Genomic DNA, 18,020 nt, shown 5'->3' with positions numbered 1-18,020 from the left:
AAGGTTTCATATGCATTGTAGTGGTCTGAAGAATAAAGAAGAATACGCTATATATGCTTATGCCTTATAGGCATAAGCATTTATAAAGCAGACGTTATAGATACCGTTTCTCTTGGAAGAGCTCCATGGTGTGTCACAGCAGTGCATAGGGGCGAAGCTCCGCCTCAGTGGGTTGCTGGTTAGTAAGATTACTGGTAGCCAGTTCAATTCCCTGTAACGACGACTGCGTTGCAGAGAGGTCGCAACGCAAAGGCCTCCGTGGGCCGAGATTTCATGGCGCGCGCTGTAGGATCTCGGATAGTTCAGATTAATTAGCAACGCCGCATTACGATTTCCTTCGCAGCGTCTGTAGGCGTAGCACAAGGATGCGCATAAAAGAGATCAAACGGTATGCGTAAGGCTTGCTCGAACGCTCAAGCGTACCACCACATGTAAATGTCGCGCCAAAGCGGCTATTACACGGCCTTCGGCTCGCGTGTCCATTCGGAGTGCGGTGTAAGAAATCTAAAGACGTGTTCCAGCGCGGCCCCTTCGGAATTCGATAAGACTAGCGCCTTGGCCTTGAACGGCTGCCGGAAAAAAGAAAAAAGGAAAAGAGGACTCGTGTGGCTATAAATCGCTTTCGGTCGTCGTGGCGCGCGGTCGTTTATACGATACGCTTCTCCGGCGCGAATGCAACAGCTACGCGCGCGCATGCATTCCTCGCGTCTCTTTTTGTTACGCGATCCCGTGCCCTACTTTAATCGTGGTCACAGCGGGCGCGCTGCTGCTGCCGCCTGTGTTACGTCACATTTCCACTCGCGTGTCCTCGTAACGGCGACTAAACGGGGTCCATTGACTACACCGAGTGTCCGCGGACGCTTCTTCGAAGGGGCATGCCCGCCAAGACACGCCTACATGCCACGAAGGCACGATTAAAAGGAACGCTCGCCTGCTACAACATCCTGGCGAAGTAAAAAGAAAAAAAAAGAAAGAAAGAAAAAGAGAGAAAGAGAGCAGTTCACCGTCCAGCAAGGTCCGCAAACGACCGTTTCTCTTTTTTTTGGGAAGGTCAATCCCACCGAATGGAGAATGGGCTGGGTTTCTGTCGGTCGTTAAGTGCCACGATTCGATTCCGGCATCGCGAAGCCAGTTGCATTTCGAAATTACAGGCGTTCGGATGCTGCCGAGCGCCGAGAATACCACACTCGTTATAGAAAGCGTCGTGCGGTCTAACTTAATGCGGTGTGTTCGCCACGTGATGCACTAGGCAGACATCCGTTCCTTTCGGAGGGCCCAAAACTTCATCAATTACGCGAGGTCCGGTCCAAGGGCTTCGAGAATGACCTTAATGTATGTAATCATGGCGTGCCGATACGCGGCTTAGGTCGACAGGGAATTGGGGCTCAACAATCTGTGTGAGGATGAGTTCAACGCGGTGAATGCCCCAATAAATCGCGCTACACCTTTTGTTTATAAAACCAATGGTGCATGGCTGAGCGTCATTGTTTAATGTCAACGAGAAAATATATGTTTTACATCTCGGACGTAAACACACGCAAGCATACGCACCTATTATTTTCTGTAAAAAAGAAAGAACAATCCCTCTCGGTTGAAATTAAGTGATGTATACCAACAACCGGCGTTTTCGCTGTTGGAGAGGCACCTATGGTTGTATTGGTGGTTGCAGTGCATTTGAGCCGAGATGAGCCCAACTAAAGAGCACGCTGATGTTCCAGTCGACTCCACATAATGACAGACCCAGTCCACGTCAATTGCAAGATATCAACAAACAGGCTTCATTCACAGAAAGTCTAGTATTTCAGAGAAGTGCCTCGCATCATTTGTTAAGCGAAAACCAATCTATAAACACTACATTAAACAGCAATTTCGGCTTGCCTAATTAAAATATGCGCCCTTCGGATTAGGTGACTAGATCCGAGTTCGCCAAAGCTGGCAATAAATTTCTCCATTTCGTCTTCGTCCTTCTAAAGACGAAACTGGAAATGAAACTGAGCACACCGTGGTAAGTTTTAAAGCGTTTTCTGATGACGTAAATTGTAGAAAAGGAATAAGAACCGGGAATGGTGCGAAGGGCCAGCGCACTCGAATTTATTTTCATTTTTTCTGTGCACGTTATAAACACCGAAGTCACCCCAAACCTGCATCATCATCAAGATCGCTAATGCATAGGAGCGGCGACATTCCACGATATGCACCGGCCCGAAAATTTGATTTCTGGATCCGGCCCCCCGGAAGAGACTGACGATATAAAACTTACTATGCAGCTTGGAATGCCAAGCTTCCATTGAGAGTCATTACTAGTCCCATCTCCCTTCTTCAAGTTTGTTTGCTGTGCTGTTTTGAGACGCCAATATTCTTGGACCATGGCCGTGCGTGGTGCTGGCGCAGAAAGCAACGAATGCGTCAGTATTTGAAGTCGACAGGCCTCTGCAACCGCATGTAGGCATGCTGCGCTCCTTAAGCTTACGCGCCGACTAGCGCTTTCTCTCTTCCCTTCTTTTTTCTCTTTTCACCTCGTTTCCCCTTTTCCCAGTGCAGAGTAGCAAACTGGACGTGCGTCTGGTTAATCGCCCTGCCTCTTCCTGCCTGTCTCTCTCTCTCTCTCTCTCTCTCTCTCTCTCTCTCTCTCTCTCTCTCTCTCTCTCTTGTGCCGGCACGTCTTCTTGGAACACATTTCCCTAGCCTGCTCTTTTATTTCCCTAGCCTGCTCTTTTTGCAATACCCGTCCGTTATATGACTATACAGAAGATTTTTCTGCATCGGAACTGTGCATCCCTTGTTTACAAAGATGGGATAGATATTTAGGCTAACGGTGGAGTCGGGGGCGATCCGACCCCTCCGCTGTCCGGTGCTAGCGCGCGCTTTCGTTTAGCGAACTGCGTCGCTGTGCTGAGAGCAGCGTTATATTTGCGCGTCCCGCAAGGACACCGGCATTTTCCGCGGCGCTTGCGTAACGGCGTACGGGACAGGCCAAAAACACCTGCGGCCGTCTTCGCCGTTCATCGCGCCCTCCGATTCCTTAAATGCTTACCGGCTTGCGTCACCAGCGTACAATCGTAAGCACCTGACACGCAGCTAACATTACGTCATGCGCTCGCGCACTCGAGCTTAAAGGCGCGCGGAGGGAAAGGACAGAGTTGAAAGGTTAAGCTGGTGACACGCACACGACATTCGGCCCGGCAACTGGTTTCAAGTACGAAGTTCGCCTCAGGGCTTTAGTACTATATATATATATAATACTCGGGAGATGCTGGCGCCAAGGCGGCGCCAGCTACTACATTTCACATAGAACGAATGTGTACTGAATGTGAAATAACAAGCCCGTACTTAACAGAAGAAAGATAACGGGAACAAAAACCTGACGGCAGAAACCCCTATACGATGATTATCTAAGTTGAAGCGAAGTATTTCTGAATACTATATGAAGACGCAAATGTAACGTGTAAGCTTGTTCGTTCATTCTTATTGCTTTCTTGCTTCGTTCTGCTGTAGGCGGTGGTCGCTTTCGAGGCCCCATGTCGTGTGACGCTCCCAGCTCTACTTCGCCACTGCAGCGCAAAGCAGGTGACGCGACGCTACGTCAGCGCGGCTGCCTTTTGTACGGCGAACTGTGCCGAGGCGCTACGTCACCCCAATTGCGCTTGCTATTCCTTGGTTCGCTAGTGCAGCCCCGACGCTACATAAGCGCGCCTGTCCTTTTTACGAGAAATCACTGTGAGAGGCTACCTTACAGCAACTGTGCTTTTATCTTCTTTCTTTTGTTTTATTTTTTTTTTTTTTGCAAGCGACTCACACATACGGTTCAAAATTAATAATAATATTTGGGGTTTCACGTGCCAAAACCACTTTCTGATTATGAGGCACGCCGTAGTAGAGGACTCCGGAAATTTTGACCACCTGGGTTCTTTAACGTGCACCTAAATCTAAGCACATGGGTGTTTTCGCATTTCGCCCCCATCGAAATGCGGCCGCCGTGGCCGGGATTCGATCCCGCGACCTCGTGCTCAGCAGCCCAACACCATAGCCACTGAGCAACCACGGCGGGTTACGGTTCAAAATTATTGATACGTTCAATGTGTGCGCATGTAGCTTAATGATTAAAACGCCCGGCTGTTGAGCGCGCGGGTTCCCAGGTTCCATACACGGCACCGCTAAACCGCGGAATTTTCTTAAAGTGTGAGCTGTTTCATTCGAGACCAGATCATGTCAGAAACGGGTTTTATGCTGTGCTTAGGCAAAGAAAAGCTTCGCAATTAAAGAGTGAAAATTGAAGTCAGGTGAAAAAATGCCCTAAAGCACACACACTGACGCACTTATTACATCAGATATCACACAAAACAAAGCGGAACCTCAAGTTAGCTTACATAAATGCAGAGAAGACAACTCACAAAAAAGAGGTGGCATAACACGCACTACATGCAAAGTGAGCTTAGAGCCAACATGAATACTTTAGAAGATAGCGCACCGCAATCGCCGTGGTGTAGTCGCACAGATCATACCAAGCCTTGGCCTTAAACAGCTGCTCTCGCGTCGCAGCATGTACTAGGTTTACGCTTTAATTCGTAAGCGTTAGGAGTTCCAAAGTGGAATAAAGTGCGTGCGTGAAATGTGGGAAGCCGGTTACAGGGTAAATTAAAGTTAATTATATTATGGGGTTTTGCGTGCGAATACCACTTTCTGATTATGAGACACGCCGTAGTGGAGGACTCCGAAAATTTCGACAACCTGGGGTTCTTTAACTTGCAGCTGAATCTAAGTACACGGGTGTTTTCGCATTTCGCCCCCATCCAAGTGCGGCTGCCGTGGCCAGGATTCGATCCCGACACCTCGTGCTCAGCAGCCCAGCACCATAGCCACTGAGCAACCACGGCAGGTCCGGTTACATAATAGAGATGATCATTCTAATATATATATATATATATATATATATATATATATATATATATATATATATATATATATATATATATATATATATATATAGTAACCGGATTTTTCAATCGGCCAAATATATTTAGAAATATGAGAAGCACAACTTCGCAGTTTCGTTTATTTGCCCAACAGTTTCGGTCGATGGACCGGCCTTTTTCAAGGCATGCAGTCCCTTGAAAAAGGTGGCGCCACAGATCCAAAATTGCCGCGCGACTGACCGCTCGAGGCACTTTGCGTGCATTCGCGGGCTTCTTTAACGCTCGGAAAAACGCTTTTATGTAGCACGTATTGAGCAACAAAAAGCTGTAACGGGAGTTTTTCATGTTTCTCTACAATTTTCTCATTGACGCTTTTAATCTAATTCTAATATTTGAAAACTTGGTTAATTAATTAAGACTAATAATCTAATTAGGCGGACTGAGAAGAATAATATCAGTATCTCCAACTAATGGCCAACAACATTACCTTGGTTCTGTCGAGATACTTGGCATTTGCATATTTTTAAGGTTTGGGTCAAGTTACCCCGTATATAGTATTATACCCCCGTCACACGGACGCGGCTAAAGTCCTATTAACTCCCTTCAACCAAGGACGTCTTTATCTCGAGGGAGATGCGCGCCGTGTCACACGGCAGTCCTTTAGCAAAGGAAGGTTAAAGAAGTTCCTACCGAAAGGAGATGGAAGATCTCCCTTGCAGACTGAAGGTAGTTCTCTCTTGTTCCCAGCGTGCTTGAATTTCGAGTCAAGAAATCACCCTCATTTTTATTAATTTTACTTTTACCAGCAATTATAACTTTTTATTGCATATAATATAGTATTTGAGCACTGACAAAGATATTTTAGTTGAGCAGCTACATTCGACTCTCGAGCCGGGCGTTCTCGGAATGGCTGCTGCGTTTGCCCTGACTGCGCCATTTTTTGTTGTTTTGGTCAACGCGATCGCACGTCTCGCGCATGCGGAATGAGTGACTTTTTAGCAATATATAACGTGCTTCTTTCATGACTGCGTACGAGGTGAGCAGCGCCTAATGGGTCCCTGGCGGCAGCTTTAAAAAAGCTCGCTTACAGGCCGTGTGACACGGAGCTAACTCCTTTGAGGTGAAACTCCCTTGCGGTCTTTTAAGGGAAGGAAGTTTGAAGGAGATCCGAGTTGCCCGTGTGACACGGGTATTACTGACGGTGCTCTGTTCCGGACCACTGTCAGCTGCTCACTTCCCTCCTCAAAGAGGCAGGATGTGTGACGAGGGAACTCCTGAACGACACTTTGCAATGCGGTGAACGCGGTTTTACATCATGCATTCGGGACCTCCAAGAGGTGTGACGTAATGCTAGCGAATTTCCCTCTCGCATCTACGAATACACCCCAAAAAAATTTTTATAAGCTTATTACAGGTCGCAATTACAGCTCTATTACCGCTGTGCTAGCCTTTCTACAAGACACTGGACTAGACACGGCTTGAGTGAGGCCGCAACGTCACGGACGTGTACACGCACTTCTTTTTCTTCGTCACCACGACTTCTTCGCTGTAACTCCCTTTCGGCAGTGCAGGGTAGCAGACTAGGCCAAGCTACAGCCTGTTTTTATTAAGTTTTCTCAATTGGCGCTAATTTCTCTGCAGAGGTGTAAGGCACGGACTTGCTGGCCAAAATGTCGCGCTTCACGAAGTAGATGACTTCCATACTGCAATCACAACGTTCCCCATAAAATCAATGACTAAAAAATGAGTGTTTTGTTGATCGATAATTTTACTGGCGAATGTGGCGCAGATTCCGATGACCACCGGTGCTACAAATACAATGTTGGTTTGAATGCCTTATTCTTGATAAAGTGACCATCTTCGCCGAAACAGGCACCATATATATATTGTGCGAAACTTTTTGCGACATTCTTGCGTTGTGTAATTGTTGGGCTTATCACAATGATAGGAAGCGAACAGATAATTAAGCCAAGGAAAGCATCTTTATAATTTTAATTGAGGGGTTCAAATGAGAAATAAGAGGAAAATGAAGTGGAGGAAAAAAATTACCGACCCTTCCCCTACCGCAAAATTGGGGTAACACAAGCCTGTCCTGTGTGCACCTTGCCTTCGTCATGGTTAAGTCACCCGCAGGTTCCGGTGCCGGATGGTTTCAGCCTCCCGCTCCCTCAGCTTGGGATCTTCTCGATGCTGTCTGACTGCCTGGGCTCGGGCGGCTCTATGTTTGACCGGCGCGCCGAGGGCGAGCCCTTTCACGGGCAAGTTCTCGCCGCCGATCGTCGAAGGCTGCCCGTTCCTCGGGGGAACGCACAACGCGTGGCCGTCCCATTCGTTTTCCAAGATTTAACTAACGGAAATGAATCCGGCGCAGCGCATGCAAGAGCCTTTTCAACCATTTCCTCGCCGGCGAAAGTGAAACGGCTCTGATTGGTTGCGCGCGTGGGGTGAACGTGCAACCAATCAAGACGCCCTATTGCGTGCGCTTTCCCGCAGCTGCACTGCTCTGGGAGAAACTGGGTTTCCTTGCGTAACTACATCGCCACCGAAACTTGTGAGCCAATACAAGCTTCGCTTGAAAAATTCTCCGGCGATTACGATGCTCCCTAATTCGAAATTTGAACGCAGCTCTATACGTGTTTTCACTTCGCGTTTCAACATATTGTGTTACGATTACATAAGTACTGGGTGCATGTCTGGAAGAGAACGCTGTGAGTATCGTTGCTAGCGCGGGCAATCTGTCTCGTGGAGCACATTGTAAACGAAGCGAAGTGTGGCACGACAGCCTCGCTAATCGGAATATCGCCAGAGGCAGCGCGTGGGCGACGTGTAGGCCCGATTCACAGTAGCCGCCACAGACAAACCTCCGCTCGTGCAGCACTTTGTTTCCATACAGACGACACGCGCTACTCTGGTGCCATATTGTAGCCATCGTCACCGCACAGCCCGTCTTGCTCGGCGCCACGCTTTTCTTCTCAGGCTTTCGTTCCACCAACGGCGAGGGCGGCCATTCGTCACGGGGAGCTGGTGCCACCAGTGCCAGCGGCGACAACAGCCAAGGGGGCGTCATATCGAGCCTTACTCGTAGCCGTTAGCCATCGTCCCTTGCAGGAGCAGTGATCCCCGTGACACACGCTGGTACCGCGGATTGACCTCAGCAGCTGACGCCGTGGACGAGCGTAGCCCTTCCCACCTCACGCTACACTGGCCTCCCCTCGGAAGCGCATATGAGATCGCCCCGCAGCTGCGGGTGCCGTGGCCGCCGACAACTCGGCGCACGCGCCGGCCGTTTCCACTCCGCTCCTCCTCCACTTTCCTCCTCGCGCTCTCTTCTTTCATCTGCCGCTGCGCTCCGCGTTCCCTTTCATCTTTCGCTGTGCTCGTTCGGTCGGTTACGAGGTACTACGCTGAGGCATGCCGACACTCAAGGCAGGAACAGGCGCCTAAGAGTTGCGCTATAAAACAACTTGCCCCCGGTGGGAGTCGAACCAATGTCTTTCTTTTGCCTCTGTGATGTTTTGCGATTTGCGATATATTTTCACTTCTATCACAGAAGTAGCAAGCCCTCTAGGGATTCCTTCTTCGTGGTGCAGGCGACGAAGTATTTAGATGGGGGCGAAATGCGAAAACATCCGTGTAGCTTAGATGCGGATACACGTTAAAGAACCCCACGCGGTCTAAATTTCCGGAGTCCCCCACTACGGCGTGCCTCATAATCAGATCATGGTTCTGGCACGTAAAACCCCATAATTCAATTTAATTGGGTCTATAAAGAATGGTGCACATTGAACAACAACCTCATCTGCTCGAGTCTATTTCGTTTTATAGGGGGAAGTTTTCATTACGAGAGAAAAACAGGAAAGGATGAATTAAAGGCAAGGGGGTTAGCCAGGATTGAACCAGGTTGGCTGTCCTGGGCTAGGGGAAGCGAAGAAAAGGAGTAAGAGAAGAAGAGGAAGTAAAGTGTTGCTGTGCACTGTAGTCGCCGGCGTTATTTAATTACAAAAAGTGCGGGCGCTCTTATGAAAAAACAGTTTGGCTAGCGAGTTACACGTGCTGGCTGCTTCCTCTTGCATTGATACAACATTTGCCAGCGTTACCTTTGCCTGCTATACTTGTTGGTTTGTCTCGTCACTGTTTGGTTCTGTAGTGTTCTATTCGAACACTACTTTCCTGCTAAAGATTTCGTCGAACACAGCGTCATTCGGCATCTTTCGAAACGATAGGTAATCGTGCGCATTCGTGGGATTCCATTGTTGTTTGAGAAGCCCTTAGCAATGCTTGCTAAGGCACTCGAGAGATGTGAACACCTTCAGCAAGCATTGAAAGAAAATGCGATATTATCGATTTCTTCATTATTATTTTTTTATTTCTATATTATCGAGAACATGCGATATTATCGATTGCGAGAACTCGAGCCAGAAACACAAGATATGCATCGCGTCTCGGCTCCTTTTCTTTTACGCATACGATCTTACGAATATTTTTTTATCTTTATTGAGTACGATGTAGAGCTGTCCTGCAAACGCCCGAAGATGTTTCGAGGAAGGCTTGCACTGTCAGTCTGGGAAGAATAACTTCGTCACAATTATTGAAGTGTTAAACTGTGCGAAGGAAGATAGGAGGTGGCCTTTCCTTTGTACCTTTCACTCGTCACACAGCCCGTTGCAGCACTCCATCAATGTGGGGCTTAAGCAAGATCCCGGAAGTATCAGGTTCCTGCGAAGGAGGCGCCTGGTAGCCTTAATGGCCTGCCGGCGGGAAAACATGCCGCCGCCACCGACATGTCGCGACCAGGTCAGACCAAGACCAAGTCGCCCGTTATCGTGTAACAGACAGTACACCACCTAAGAAGGCGAAATAGATGTTCTTTTCACCACACACACACACGCACGCACGCACACACGCACGCACGCACGCACGCACACACGCACACACGCACCATGGACTCCTGTTCCTTCTCTTTCTTTCGCGGGAGTATGTCTATCCTATATTAAAGCGAAGGAATTTCTTTTCTTTTTCTGCCTACGCGCCCCGCCTCCAGTATCTGGTTTCCTTCCTGACTGTAGCTTTATTACCTAGTAACATAGCGCGGACTTGGAGACGTTGAAGTGTTATGCCAAGTCTTCTGGTAATAGTGAATTGGGCCGATCCCGGAGAGCGTGTAATTAAAGGGGCAAGGTGACCTTGTCGGTCGATCCTTACTGCAGTGCATGATACGCGTCCCCGAAAAAACTTTAATGATGCTTGTAAAGCGAGCTGATCCGGCAGAAAGTGCAATCCCGATAATGCTATACAACGTTAGTCATTCCGGTGTAGCTTTTGAATTTAGCTTCTTTGCCTTTTGCGCAGTGTTCGCCCTTCGGCGTATCGCCGAGTAAATAAATTAAATTATAGGCTTTTACGTGCCAAAACCACTTTCTGATTATGAGGCACGCCGTAGTGGAGGACTCCGGAAATTTCGACCATCTGGGGATCTTTAACATGCGCCTAAATCTAAATACACGGGTGTTTTCGCATTCCGCCCCCATCGAAATGCGGCCGCCGTGGCCGGGATTCAATCCCGCGACCTCGTGCTTAGCAGCCCAACACCATAGCCACTGAGCAACCACGGCGGGTCTATCGCCGAGTAGAGACAGGAAGACGGAGACCTGATGTTATCGACGGTCGAATACTCGCCGTAAACGGCCAAAACAGGCAGCCTCGATAATTTATAATCGCAGTCAATAACGATGCTGGCTATTTGCTGCCCAAACAAAATGGTGGCTGAGCAAAAGGCTTGGAAACTAGACGGGAAGGTTGCCTGCTGACAAGAAAAGGCAGGCACTTCCTTACGTGCTTAATGTAAGCGACGGTGTGTTTTTGAATAGGTTCGCAGACGTAAAGTGTTCAATACAGTGATAATATGAGCTTTTGTAATCATTTTCTTGTCGATGCGAGTGGCCGGCATGTCGCCGAGACGTCTTTCAGAGCGTTCCAGATGCGTTCCATTACTCGGGCTCGAAGCTGTCTTCTTGTCTGTGAAGGTAGGCTGTCTACAAATGTGCCCAGGGGCGCTATAGTGTAAACTATTTCAAGATGTTTCTATTTCCTTTCTGCAAATATCGTCCTCCACGAGTGGTGAAATTTTTTCGGGCCACTCCTAGCGTGGCCTCCTTGTCACGCGACGTCACGAAAACCGCAAAATTCCCCCATCTGTTTTGAAGTTTGCGCACTGACTATGCACGATTAGGCAGAACGGAAGAAAAATAATTGGTCCCGATTCTACGCTTTTTTCACCATTGACCTTTGGTATTCGTCAAACCTCTTCAGGCTGCACCCACTTCGCCTGTCTGTGACGTGGCGTCACAGAACTGCAAAAGCTCACCATGTCGAAGTGACATGTACGCACTAAAGCTGCATTAATATGCTAAAAAAAACTGATATTTTTTTTTCGAAATAGCCGCATACTGCCCCGTTCCGAAATGAATAAAATGTGGCTGCCCACCGATAATAATAATATTTGGGGTTTTACGTGCCAAAACCACTTTCTGATTATAAGGCACGCCGTAGTGGAGGACTCCGGAAATTTTGACCACCTGGGGTTCTTTAACGTGCACCTAAATCTAAGCACACGGGTGTTTTCGCATTTCGCCCTTATCGAAATGCGGCCGCCGTGGCCGGGATTCGATCCCGCGACCTCGTGCTCAGCAGCCCAACACCATAGCCACTGAGCAACCACGGCGGGTGTGCCCACCGATAGCTCTGGCACTGTCTACTCGGAGGTGCCGGAAATAAGGGATTTTTCTGTAAGTAATAAACATTTCTGAGTGACAAAATAACGTTGTCAAGAGTTTTCGGTACATTCACGACATCGTCCTGCCTACTACTCTTCGGTGAGGATCCGTTTTAGTGACATTTTTAACCTGCCATTGCACACCGCCACGATTTTCGACCAGCGGCCGCAAGCTAAGCAAGTGGAAGAAGACCAATCTCAGACGCCCGTACCACACTCCTCATCTGATTGTCTACTTTCACTGCGCTAGCTTGGACCACTCGAAACCCTCATCAATTCCGCACGCTGCTCACCTCCTGTCAGTCAATTAGAAAAATCTGTCAAAGTATGCAGTGCTATTTGCTTTGAAAGCAAATGAACGAGGAGACCTTTTGATCGGGCTGTTCAAACAACATTGTCGGTCCCCGCCCGAAGCTTGAGTCCGCCGTTACGCTAGTTTGACGTCCGAATATTGGAATAAAATAAAAATGGAATAGTTTTACGTCACACGGCCCCAGAAGAGGAACATACACATAGTCGAACAATATATGTCCAGAGCAATCTCTTGTTCGACCACTGTTGATCATCACAGGACAAACGGCGTATAGGTCAACTCGATAGATAGACTTAACAGGAGGCATCCGCGGTCGCGTGGGTTGTGCGGACCAAGTACTGGGGATGATTGATCGCGTGTTCGTCATAAGTGGTCAAGCGTTGCATTGCTACGTTCCATACTTTTTCGTACAGAAACCTCTGCTCGCAATGCTCCCCGCACCGCTCGCAAAACATTGCATTAGCCTGCAAGTCATCGCTGTATTCACGTCGCATATTACGAGGCGATGTGGACTTGCTTGCATTTAATCAGAATGTGCAAACAATTGCAAAAGTTAGAAGTAAAATATATATGCACGCATCACGTGCCTGTTTTGCGCAGCTTTGAAGTGAAGCGATCTACAGAAGCTTTGCCTAAGTAAACGGGGCATTGGCTGTGCCGCAATTCTTTTACGGCATTCTTGAGAAGTACCCGCACCTTCCGAATGAGTACGTTCACTTCAACTGGGTGCGAATAGATAGTAGACTTACTCCATCAGTGTGTGTGATACCTCGAGAAAATTCATTTAAATGTAGGGAAGGCACACACCACAGCATAACGGAACTTGACCGACTGGGCTCTATTTACTAAAAAAAAAAAAAAAACCCAATAGCGCACGGTCGCTCACGCAAGCGCAATGATTCACAGCCAAGACGTGCAGGGGCATCAAACTGATGCACACGCGAAGAAATAAGACGTTTTCCTTTTTTCTTTTTGAGGCACTTTCTCGTAGCTTGTCGCCGAGTTTCGTCTTCGTCCTCCCACATGACTCGCGAAAGGAAGCGTGCCCGCTTTCAATTCTCCGACAAGGGGGTGAGGTCAGGGACACGCAACGGAAGAAGACTCCCACGCCTCGGTCCGGCGATAAGAGAGAATGCAGGGGCTGCCGGCGTCCTTTTCACGCACACGCTCAGCCCGGCGTGCACCCCCTGAAGAAACGTCGTGGGCTCAGCACGCCGCTCCCCTGTGGCAGAGAGAGGGAGCTTGCGATGATGGTACACATTTTACTTTGTAAACTTTTGCCTGCGAAGTGTGGGCATGTTATAGCGTCTGGAGCGCCGCGCGGGACTGGGTGAAAACAAATCAAGCCGCCCGGCGAAAAGGAAGAACGCGAAAGTGTCCCCCCACCTTCCCAGGGCGAACTTGAGAGGCGGTGCAAAATGGCTCTGTTGTTGGGTCGTGCTCCAAAAGAAGCAGGAAGAGTTTTCAATCCGGCCTCTGGCTTTTGGCGGAGGAAGGCATTAGCTTCCAACTGAAAGGAATGAGAGAGAGAGACAGAGAGAGAGAGAGAGAGAAGTGACCGGCCTTGGAGCGGGCAAGCGCGGGTTTGTATAACGGCAAAAAAACGGGCTCCGCACGCAACCGAGGAAAGGCGTTCTGTATACGGCGTCACGGTCCTCCGCTTTGCTCGAACGCATCGCCGTGCGTGCGTGTGCGCGGCCGATTCCCTGCCGAGCTTGTCCAACGTTCTCGCTTAAGAGCTCCCCGCGCCGCGTTCCTTGCGTAACGCCACGATCGGACAAGCGGCGATGCCGCACGGTTTTCACGACCCCGACGCGCTTCTAATAATGCCGCCGGTGCGGGCGGTTCTTTCACAACGGCACCGACGCGTTTTTCATGCGGGGAGCCACCAACCGCTCATCCTTCGAGGGTCAGGTTCGCGAAGTAATAACAACGACGTCCCGGTAGAGGTGCGATTTTGCTTTTGTTGTTGATGTTGTTGTTTTTCGCCAACTTTTCACGTTGCCCGGACATGCACGATGTCGCGCCGGGCTGCTTTGCCCTCTTAGGCACATGGACGCTACTGCTAATATGATGAGCAGTTTCGAAATGGAGTACGCGGTCGAGGGTTTATCAATGGAAGCCAGTGGAAGTCAGTGCTAGTCTAATCCATAGCGTAGTCAAAGAGGAATCTCACCCGCCGCTGTAGCCCAATGGCTGTGGCGTTGCGCTGCTGAACTCGAGGTAGCGGGTTCGATACCGGCAGCGGCAGCCACATTTCGATGGAGGCGCAATGCACAAACGCTCTTGTACCGTTCATTGCATGGGTGCACGTGACAGAACCCAAGCTGGTCATAATTAACCTGGAGCCCACGGCTAAGGCGTGCCTCATAGTCAGATCGTGGTTGTCAAACGTAAAACGCCAGAATTTATGTGTCACTAAAGTGGAATTTAAATCAAGACACTTCTGGCATTCTTTGCCATAACCGGCGAACCAATGCCACGGGCAATCGTCATGCGTGTTCTCCATCGCTACTGCAACATTGAGGTGCAAGGCAGCTAACCCCCCTCCCTCCCCCCTCCTCCACACCACTCCGGAATGCCCAAGCGATCATCAACATGCAGCATTGAGAATCGAGATTGGGAGGTGAGTGCGCAGTATTGCGAAAAGTTAAACGAATCTCGACGGTAAAGCACTGCGCAGATAAAGACAGAGAGAGAGCGAGAAAGATTCCAATGTAAACTGTGCGTGTGAGCCTAGTGAAATGCCTGAGGGGTTAGGTAAAAAGTGAAATACGAATGAACAGCAGAGAAGAAAAGAATAAATGAATGGCACAACACCAGTATCCGCACTAAGGAATCTGTGAAAAGCTTCGTGAAGCTGTGTATTGCGACCACTGCTTGTGCATACACACAGATAGATGTGACAGGTTCGTGTTATATGGCATAAATATGCCCCACAAAATGCAGCCTGTGCGTTGGTGTCCCGGCCGTGCGATGAAAGCCATGGCAACGCGACCCCTGGGGTTCGGGTTCGAATACTATAGGAACCAACAAAATGTGCTTGTTCTATTTGTTCCTGTTAAGTGTTTGTTTGTTAAGTGTTTGTTGTGATAAATGGCGCCCGCAACTTCCAGTGTACAGCCAAAATTTGCAATATGGCATGGTTGGGAGCTCTATAACGTAGCGGTGTCGTGCTGGTTCCGCTTGCGCGAACTAATGCGTAAGTGCAGAAAATGACTATAGTCGAGGCAAGCTTTTAGTATTCGCAGCGGTGACGCCATTTCTGCGAGCTATTTCGACTGAAAACAACGCACTCCCGAAAACGCGAATGTGACGAGAATGTCTGCTTGCTTGCAGGCCTGCCCTGTTGATTTTGAAGTTAGCGGGAACGCGGTGTCCCTAAGTTATAGTACCTCAGCCTACTTCAAGCACCACAACGCTGTTCTGAGTAACTAAGCTTCAAATGGCGTCACTACCACACCTGTTAGCTGTGGCGTAGGCAAAATCGCGAATCGCTAACTACTGAGGCGGACGGACCCTACCGATAGTTTGCGCGTAGAGTCGCGCTACATTGAACGCAGCTTTCTCTCGACACAGCTGCACGTCTCAGTATCGACGAAGCTCCTGAAACAAGCATCTGGGAAGCTATAGACGCATCATAATGGAGGTAACGATGCCTTTGGGCTTTCCGAGTTCATAACAGGCTTTATTTTCTAGTCAATTTTTGCATACTGTCTGTCATTACACAACACTTTGCTCGTCGTCAAAAACAACTTGATGATGTTATGATCGACCTGTCGGGTGTAAGAGACATTCATGCGTACGCTCCCATAATATGATGATTTACCTCGTCCCAGAGAAGGCTGTTACGGTAAGCCTGGACATCAACCTGTCACCGGTGAGAAACGTTCAAGCGGGCGTCCCCATGTCAACATAATTATCCTCTTCTCCGAAACGGCGCCAACCCTTTTGTTCCCTGAGCTGACACAAAGGGAAGGAGGAAGGAAAAATGAAGGGCGGGAGGCAGTCGACGACAGAACTCGACGAAAGCACTAGTACTTCAACAGGCTCCCGAAGAAGACAGCGACGACCACCAGATCGCAACGGGTTGTTTAAGGCCGTCCTAGCCCCCGCGTTAATCAGAACCGCTCGAGACTCAGATAAGAGTCACATCCATGTACCAATGAAGTGAATACAATATTTTCTAGTTTTTTCATGATCTCCATTACCGGCTTCGTCGTCGCTTGCTTATTCTTGCGGTGAAGGCCCACATCACCCGGTCGAGATCATATCAGTGATCTGTAAGAAAATATTCGTTGAGCAATTTACTCCCCCGAAGAGATTCCACGCCCACAGCCACTCTTATTATGCAGGACGCACCAAGATTCCGTAGTTCACGTGGTCAATAATTCTACCAACACTCCTCTGGTCAAGTAGAATGCTCGAAAACAAACAGATCTTAGGAAATTTAGAGCAAGGCACCCCCGTATCGGTTCCCATATGTAAGTCAACTTTTGACTTGGTCAGTGACCACAAGCCTTTGGCATTGGTAAACAGCATTCTGTATTTATTTTTTCTTCTTTCTCTCACTGCCTCTCACCCACGATTTCTGAGCTTACCTTGTAGCAGACCTCTCTGCAACGCCCGTGAAATCTCGCAAGGCCTTCTCTTGGTAATTTGACTCGCTCCACTTGATTCCTTGCACATATGTCGCGGGAACGTGACCTTAGTTTCGCGCCTAATTAGTATTATTGGCACGATCGGTGGCGCGATGCAGAAACGTGTGCCAGAATTTCATAATATAGAGCGCTCACATTGACAGCTATTCACCCCAGGGCAAACCATTATGTGCAGGTCGTGACTGTGTCGGAATTCCGGGCTAATTATCGTCCGATTTTGTTTCGGAATCGTTCAGGAGCAAAGCATTTGTCAGGCACATGTCGCAACGCGAACAGTAGCCCATTAATTGTCTGTTTCCTTCCGATCAAGCCGATATCGCTAGTATGGTAATGAGCAGTCAATATATATCGATCTCACAGCGAGTTTCACTACAACATGGCTACCGCTTAGGCTGACAGTAGTTGTAGTTCTCAGTGAACCGAACGACCACTGTTAAAGATTATGAGCAAATACAATGATTAGATAATCGTTCCACCTGCGTGGTGGTGGTGGGGGTGGTGATGTTGCTACAGCCGCGGTTAGTATGGTAGACCCGGCCAGCAATTGCTCCGCCAGAGCGTCTATTTCGGCGCCATATATGTCACCATATGTCCGTCAGTTCTGCCTCTCGCAGAAATATGCGCACTGTTCGCGGTCCGTCCGGGAAGGCTAACCGTTGGACACGTTCGCAAGGAAATCCACTTCTTGTTATGTTGTACAGAAGCATCCTTCTTTCAGGAGTGAAGCGCTTGTAAGACCAGATTAAATGTTCTGTATAACTCCCTTCATTGCACCCGAAAGTCCTGGAATATATTATATCGTAAACTCTTGTAGTGCTGTGGAGCACGACATAAAGAAAGGTAGCGCGTACATGCATGGTGGATACCTGGCCACACTGACGTTTAACAAAGTACCCTTTTTTGTAATATCTTAACAAGGAGGAACTACTAAACTTTGCAGTACAATCACACGAGCCTGGCGACCTTTACAACGACGTGAATCACATCTATACGTCCCGCGCATGTCGAAAACCGGCCATTCAAGCCCCCTTGCCGGACGACGAATATCACAGCGATCACCGGACAACCAAAGAGCCACAGCAGAGCACTTTTGCCGGTTTTTCCTATGGAACGCCATCACAGCTTAAATAAATAAACCCACGCAGTTCACTGATCCAAACAAGTCGAAATTGCTGCGTGGCTCATCATGCGGCATCTCTAGTACATCCATTCCGACAGGCTGCTGACAGCCCTTCATGAATGGCCGCCGTTAACGTACTACCAAGGTCCGGCCGCTTGAAGCAGTTACAGGAATGAACCTAGGCACAGGATCTTCCGTTTAAAACGGCATAACATGCGTCCAAGGTCAACATTATTAAAGA

Source organism: Dermacentor variabilis, chromosome 5 (genome assembly GCF_050947875.1).
Source record: "Dermacentor variabilis isolate Ectoservices chromosome 5, ASM5094787v1, whole genome shotgun sequence".
Lineage (NCBI taxonomy): Eukaryota > Metazoa > Arthropoda > Arachnida > Ixodida > Ixodidae > Dermacentor > Dermacentor variabilis.
Note: the sequence above shows the minus strand (reverse complement) of the source record.